This window comes from Gekko japonicus, unplaced genomic scaffold (genome assembly GCF_001447785.1).
Source record: "Gekko japonicus isolate JY-2015 unplaced genomic scaffold, Gekko_japonicus_V1.1 scaffold2278, whole genome shotgun sequence".
In the NCBI taxonomy this organism is placed as follows: Eukaryota; Metazoa; Chordata; class Lepidosauria; order Squamata; family Gekkonidae; genus Gekko; species Gekko japonicus.
The window spans coordinates 90,298-97,634 of record NW_015171573.1 but is presented as its reverse complement, the minus strand read 5'-3'; the positions used below and the strand labels follow the sequence as shown (position 1 = coordinate 97,634).

Here is a 7,337-nt window from a genome sequence, read left to right as displayed (position 1 = left end):
CTTGGAAACCTTACAAGGTCACCAAAAGTCAACTGTGACTTGACAGCACTTTACACCACCACTGGAACTCTGGGATTCTCTAAAATGGTATCCCTCAGGTTTAGAGATGCAGGAATATGAGATGGACTTAACACTACAAGTGAGTGAATGCTTCTTTCCCCACGAAAAATAATGTCCTGTGTATAAGAAGAAGAGATTGGATTTATACCCCCGCCCTTCACTACCCAAAGGAGTCTCAGAGCGGCTTACAAACTCCTTTCCCTTCTCCTCCCCACAACAGACACCCTGTGAGGTAAAAGAAGAAGATGTGGGGCTGAGAGAGCTCTGACAGAAACCGCGCTTTTTCAAGGACAGCTCTTATCAGAACTACGGCTTGCCCAAGGTCATCCACCAGGTGCATGTGGAGGAGTGGGGAATCAAACCCGGTTCTCCCAGATTAGAGTCCGCGCACTTAACCACTACACTCAACTGGCTCCCCAAACTAAAATTTGGGGAGAGAGGTTCTTGCCCAACCTTTTGCATGCCAGGCTGGCTTATTTTTTGCTGGGAGGATTCATCCATCTGCACTGTGTTTTACCGCTTACATTGTCCTGTCTCATTCTGCTGCATCAGCAGACCAGGTCTAAGGCACGCGTCTCTAAAAGAAACGTTATGCTGTCTGGAGCGGAATCCAGGCTCTGAGCTTGGGATAACTTGTCTAGCTCAAAGCCAAGAGCTGTGAAGTTAATTCCACCTGCTAGACAATAAAATCATTATACTCTTAACGTCTTATACACTGTCGTGTATCATGCTAATAGCACGTACTTGCATAAGTTTACTAGAACTCTGGGCCAGGGCACCTCTCTGAACTTTTTTCCCCATTTGAAGTGTTTACATAGCAATTAGCGTGAAGATCCCTGTGATTCTCGTACCTGCAAAATAAAAGTGTTTTATACTTTACAAGTGGAACAGCTGTGGTCGGGGCGGAGGGATGGTTTGCAGAGGAGTAGGGAAACTTTTCACTTGTATGCCAAAGGATTCCGTTTCTCCTCCGCTGAGCGATATTGGAAGAGGTTTTTTAAAAATGTGATGATTGATTCAGGGTTAAAGATTGTGAGTTGCGGTATGTGTTTGTACGGTGGCACCCTCTTTATGCAAAACCTATGGGACATAACAGTTTTGCCTAGTGGACTTGCGTATGGAACAGGAAACTCTCTCCATATGTCAAGGGAGAAGCAGACAATATAAGCAACATCGAGCTGCTATAAATGTGTGTCTCCTCTCATCCCGCTTCCTTCCTCACCACATCCAATTTAACACAATACGTAACCTCATGTAATTACCCTGTGTGTTGACCCCACTGTGTGTGGCCCCACTGGTGGACCTCCTGATGGCACTGGTATTTCTGGCCACTGTGTGATACAGAGTGTTGGACTGGATGGGCCTTTAGCCTGATCCAACATTGGCGTCTCTTATGTTCTTATGTTCTTATGTTATGACTACCCCTACACTGCTCGTGTGGGTTATGGAATGATCACATCACCACCAATTATGTGATGTGTGCAGTTCAGCATACAACACAGTGATGTCACACATAGGCCCCGGTCACACAAGTAGTTTTGGGCCGGGAGAGGGACGGATCAGGAGCGGAGCAAACGGGCGCGATCCCACCGCAACATTTGGGAAGCGTTGCGCACCCGTCCCTGGCTTCCTCCCCGGCATCTGATCATGCCAGGGAGCAACGGCGCCGCGGCTCAGGGGATCCATGGGATCCCGCCGCGGCGTCTCTATTTTGGTGCGGCTCTGATTAGCCGCACTTTGCCCAGTTTTTTTTCTGCCGTGTGGCAGGGACCTTAGTATAAAATTAGACATCAGGGAGAAGAAGGGGAAAGAGCTCCAAGTTTCCCATTAGGACTAATTCCACCCCTCAGTTTTCTGCCTGTAGGATGGGAATGGTAGAGGCCTGTGTGATTTGGGAACGAGATGTGCGCCATAAGCCAGCATAGTGTAGTAAAGAGCATCGGACTGCGATCTGAGAGAACTGGGGTCAGATCCCCAATCCGCCATGGGACCTTGCAGAGTGACCTTGGGCTAGTCGCTCACTCTCAGCCCCACCTACCCCCGCAGGGTTGTTGTTTTAAAGATAAAATGGAAGAGGGGAGAACAATGTAAGCCAATTTTGGACCTCATTGGAGAGAAAAGCAGAGCATAAATATTGCAACAAACAAGGTGTATCGAAAACACGAGATAAGGAGTGGAGTGCCACCGAAATAGCACATTGTTGTGTTCTTTAAAATCTCATTTGTGCCCCCTTCCTTGCTCCAGAGAGCTTAGAATGACATACGTGGCCATTTCTCCATATTATCCTCATCACGACTCTGTGAGGGGATTTAGGATGAGAGCGCGATCTTGCTCAAGGCCATCTACAGTGCCGTCCTCAGCAAGAGTTACACCCTTGAAAGTGTGTAACTCTGCTTAGGATGGCCCTGTTAAGGCACAACTAGATTATATTGGGTCCCCAGGGACAGCACAGCCATTTTACCTCAGGAATTTGCTTGCTTTAAAAATGCAGGGGGGGGGAATACTGCTCAGGAGGACTCTAGTGTGATGGGAGGAGGGGGCTCAACCAGGACAGTGCCCCTGTGGCATTTTTAAAACAGAAGAATTCCTGAGGTAAAATGGCTGTGGCGTCCCTGGGGGTGCCATATTATTTAAGTATACTGTTATTGAGCTTCATGTCGGATTTGAACTGGGATCTCTTTTGTCCACTATGCTATGAGCTGATTTCAGTCTTTTGACTAAAACCAACCTTCCTTCCTTCCTTCCTTCCTTCCTTCCTTCCTTCCTTCCTTCCTTCCTTCCTTCCTTCCTTCCTTCCTTCCTTCCTTCCTTCCTCCCGTGTGGTCCATCAGTTGTGTTTTGCACTTGCAAAACAAGTGTGCAGATTCAGGACTCTTTGACAGAGGTCCTCTTAACATTTTACATGTCTTAAATACACAAGTAAGATCACATGTTCCTAAATACACATACTCACAAAGATAAACACTCTGCTGGGTCACACCAAGGCACATTTAGCCCGCTATTCTTTCCAGGAATCCCAGCAACCATAAGATGCCAGGTGGTTTGGCCAGACATTGCCAGCGGTCCACCCATCTCCTTTTGCACTGTCCCACACCAGCTGTCATGCACAGCCCTGTCCATGACTCGGTGGTGTAGTTTCACTGCTGAGCCTAGTAAACTGGGGAGCAACCGGGCTAATGTGTCCTTGAAATGGGTCTGTAGAAATGTTCCCACAAATGGTAGTGAGTGAGGTAGTTGAAGTTTATTGGGGGGTTTTATGGAGCTGAAGCCGCAGTGTGATTTATAGTGCTATCCTGGGCAGAGCTACACCCTTCTAAGTCCACAGAAGTGTTCTTCGAAGGTGCTTACGGATGGCCCTGGTGCATCCAAATTAACATGAAGGGTGTTCTACATCTGATGCCCTGCGGTGTCTAAAGAGGCCCTTTCACCTACCTTCCCCCAGTTTGTGTGAAGTACCTGTTACAGAGAGATGTTTCACGGTGGTTTATTCCTACAGTAAGGGCAGAATCCCATGCTACCAGAAACGCCGCACCGTTGCCAATGATGGCTGCCATCCGGTCTTCTTTGTTTTTGTTTTTGTTTTAATTTATCTGAAACATTGATAAGCCCACCTTTCTCTCCTCGATGAGTGACAATAAAAGCAGGACGAAATAACATAATTCTAAAAAGGACAAAATGTAAGGCACCCACAAAGCAGTACTATTGAGCAGTGTTCCCTCTAAGCTGAGTTAGTGTGAGTTAGCTCACAGTTTTTTAACCTCTGGCTCAGACATTTTAATCTCCGCTCAGGAAGGACGGGCTCCAGAGCAAACTAGTTTATGCAGTAGCCAAATCGCTCGCTCACAACTTTAATGCCAGTAGCTCACAAAGTAGAATTTTTGCTCATGAGACTCCACGGCTTAGAGGGAACATTGCTCTTGAGGAGTCGAAAGCTTTCCTAATGAGTTTTGTTTTACAAGCCCTCCAGAACAGCAGAGAAATATAGATCATCTCTCCCAGTTCCTGTAACTTGAGGTGACATCATGGCATTGCCCATTTATGTGTCATTGACAAGAATGCAATTACAAACGAATAGCACAGTAAGAGCTATTATGAATTCCAGAGAAGTTGACACGGGGATGCCATTTTCAGTGGCAGCCTTGTGTTTCTGGTCAGGTGTCGTTCTGCCCTAAACCAAGCCTTTCAGAAGCAGGGTTATCCCTGCTCCCAGAACAGTTTGCATCATTCCTCTTAACACAATGCTAGCTTATGTTTATCACATGCCTTTCCTTTTTCCCAAAGAAGCTCGCTGAAAAGTTAGTTTTAGGTCACAATTATTCTACTTTGGTCTGGATAGAGAAGCCGGTGCATTCTTGGTTCTAGTTGGGGACTTGCCCCGGGATTAGTGAGGAGGAATGTCTGCAAGGCAGTCCAAGGGTGTGTGTTGGCCATCCATTGGGAATGTGTGTCAGTTTCTGCAATTAGTAACTCATCAGTACAATTACTTTTATTTCAGGGTTTATGGCCGTGCTGATCGTTGACCTATTCACTTTCACAGGTGCTGCTCAACAGCCTGCAAGATAATAGTCTCTGGGGCTCCCAAAATGTCTCTTAAGTGGGAATTTGTAGGTGCTGCCAGCCACAATGAAGGTCTGTTTCTGGGTCAAGGGGTACTTGTGTGTGACCAGACTGCAAGCTTTGGGTAGAAAATGTGACAGTGAGGGGTAGATATGGTTAATTTCTGGACTTGAACTGATCAATTCCCCTCCCCCAATTATTAAAACTCTGTGAATTGTTCTCTACTTTGTAGAATGCGTACCACTCCAAATTGCAGTTGAGGGATTGCACGTTTGAATGCCTTCCCATTCAAAACATTACTCCAAATAGAAAACTAGTACATGTTTGTGGAAGTGGTGAGCAAGGTTCTGATATAGCTTTCCACCTTCCTCCAGTTCTAGATTTCCGTGCACACAGGGTTTGTTTTAAGTGTCCATTCAGACCTCTAGATCAGGGGTCCCCAACCTTTATGAGCCTGAATGCACATTTGGAATTCTGGCATGGCATGGCGGGTGCAGCAACAAAATGGCTGCCGCAAGATGGCTGCCCCAGGAGGCGAAGCCAGGCACAGAAGGTCTGCCACAGCTTCACTTCAGTAACACAGTGCAGGTCATTGCACTGTGGTGGAGCTGCTGCCAAAGCAACATTTAAACAAAATCTGCACAGCCAATCAAATCTCTACCCAATCAGAAGCCTTGCTGGGCAAAAGCCCTACCTGGCCCCACCTACTTCATAAAACACTTGGTGTGTGTCAGAAAAAGTGTTGGCAGGCACCAGGTCACCCATGGGAGTCATGTTCTGGACCCTGCTGTAGATCCATGCTAGCAGCCTAGAGAGCCAGTTTAGTGTAGTGGTTAGGAGCACAGACTCTAATCTTGGAGAACCAGGTTTGATTCCCCACTCCTCCACATGCAGCTTGTGGTGTGACCTTGAGTCAGACACAGGTTCTTTCATAGCTGTTCTCTAAAGGGCGGTTCTTGAAAGAGCTATCTCAGCCCCACCTACTGCACAGGATGTCTGTTGTGGGGAGGGGAAGGGAAAGGAGATTGTAAGGTGCTCTAAGACTCCTTCAGGTATGGAGCAGAAGTCCATCAGTGGCTATTAGTCACAAGGTATAGACAGGAACTCTCAGGCTGGGGCAAGGGATGCACTGTATTCTTGGTGCTTGAGCGGGGCAACAGTGGGACGGCTTCTAGTGTCCTGGCCCTCCTGCTGGACCTCCTGATGGCACCTGGTATTTTTGGCTACTATGTGACAGAGTGTTGGACTGGATGGGCCATTGGCCTGATCCAACATTGGCTTCTCTTATGTTAGGTAGTGAAGGGCACACTATAAATCTAATTTCTTCTTCTTCCTCTTCCTCTTCCTCTTTCTCAAAACCTATGAAGTGTGAGTCTTCTACTGCCTAATCCTGTGCATGTTTACTCAGAAGAAAGTCATTTTGAATCCAACAGCACTAAAATGATTCTTATTTATTTGGGGGGAGCAATAAAAAACTACGTATCCGGACTATCCCATCATCTTTTTGCTACTAGCCTGAAAAAAATCGTCTTGCACCTGATGGAGGGGGGCTCTTTTTCGTAAAACCCCATTCAACAACAAGTCTTTAAGGTAGGGCGAGACGTTCTGCCATTGCTGTAATTGACAGGCATTCTCTAACCTCATTTTCATTGATGTCAGCTTGTGTCCTTTCAATGAAGGCTGATATTCGTCTGTCAATTTCCTCTCTCCCTGCTTTTATCTGGACCACTTCTGGATCGAAATCGGCATGCGTCTCTCTCGGGCTTGCAGACCCACGGCCTGTATCTTTCGCTTCCATCTGTCCGTCTTTCTCTCTCTTTATTACACTTGAATTGGTCTCACACTTTGTGCCTTCTGTCTTACTAGACTCATCAGTGGGCACAGTGCTTTTTCCTTTCCTCAAAGACTGGAGTTTTTCTGTAAACGGCTGCAAATCTAAACTACACTGCTGCAGAGCACTGAAGAGCAACATGGGCTGGAGTGCTGATGTACGTTGACATTTGCTCCAGCGGGTGTTAATTTTCACAACATCTTCTCCAAGATCAAGCTGCCGCACCAACTTGGGCAGCGAGCGGAGGCGACCTGCCTGCCAAAATTTTGACGGTCGGCTTTTCTGTCCAATAGGCATTCTCATCCCTCTAGAACGGGAATGGTATGATTCACCCTTGAGGATAAATAGCTGTTTGCAACTGGAGTTTCCCAAATGAGCTGCGTAGCATTAGTGCCGAGCTGTGTTCTGGGCTCATGGCAAAAGTTTCTGGCTGGAGAACTTTATCCTTGTCAGGGTCTCTGGAGCAGTGGTCTCCACCCTTGTACTTGGTATGGTGCCCCATCCAGGGCTGGCAAACTGCAACCTTGGCACCCACCTAGTTCAGCATTCCATTATATAGTGGCCAACCATTATATAGTTTTTGAAAAACCAACAAACGTCGCACAAAGGACACTGCTACGCCCGTTGTGAGCCCCAAGCAAGTGGCCTTCTGATGTACACAACATTTGCATTGGGAGGTTACGTCCCAGCCTTTGACCTCCTTCTTCATCACTCTCTCTGATCCCCTCTAAAATTCTAAGGAACTCAGTCTAGTAGCCATCGGGACATGTTTGACTAGATCAACATGTATATGCACTGAAGAAAGAAAATATAAACGAATATATGGGAGATACGACCACCTGCCATTTCCCCAGAAAGCACTTTCCTGAGGGCACCTTCTTTGGGGAGC

At 46.9% G+C, this 7,337-nt stretch overlaps 1 protein-coding gene across 1 annotated transcript in view; it reads left to right on the top strand.

Annotated features, from left to right (window-relative positions):
• Positions 1-7,337, top strand: part of LOC107117648 (transient receptor potential cation channel subfamily V member 6-like) — a 53,149-nt gene that overhangs the window by 6,824 nt on the left and 38,988 nt on the right. The window lies entirely within an intron of this gene.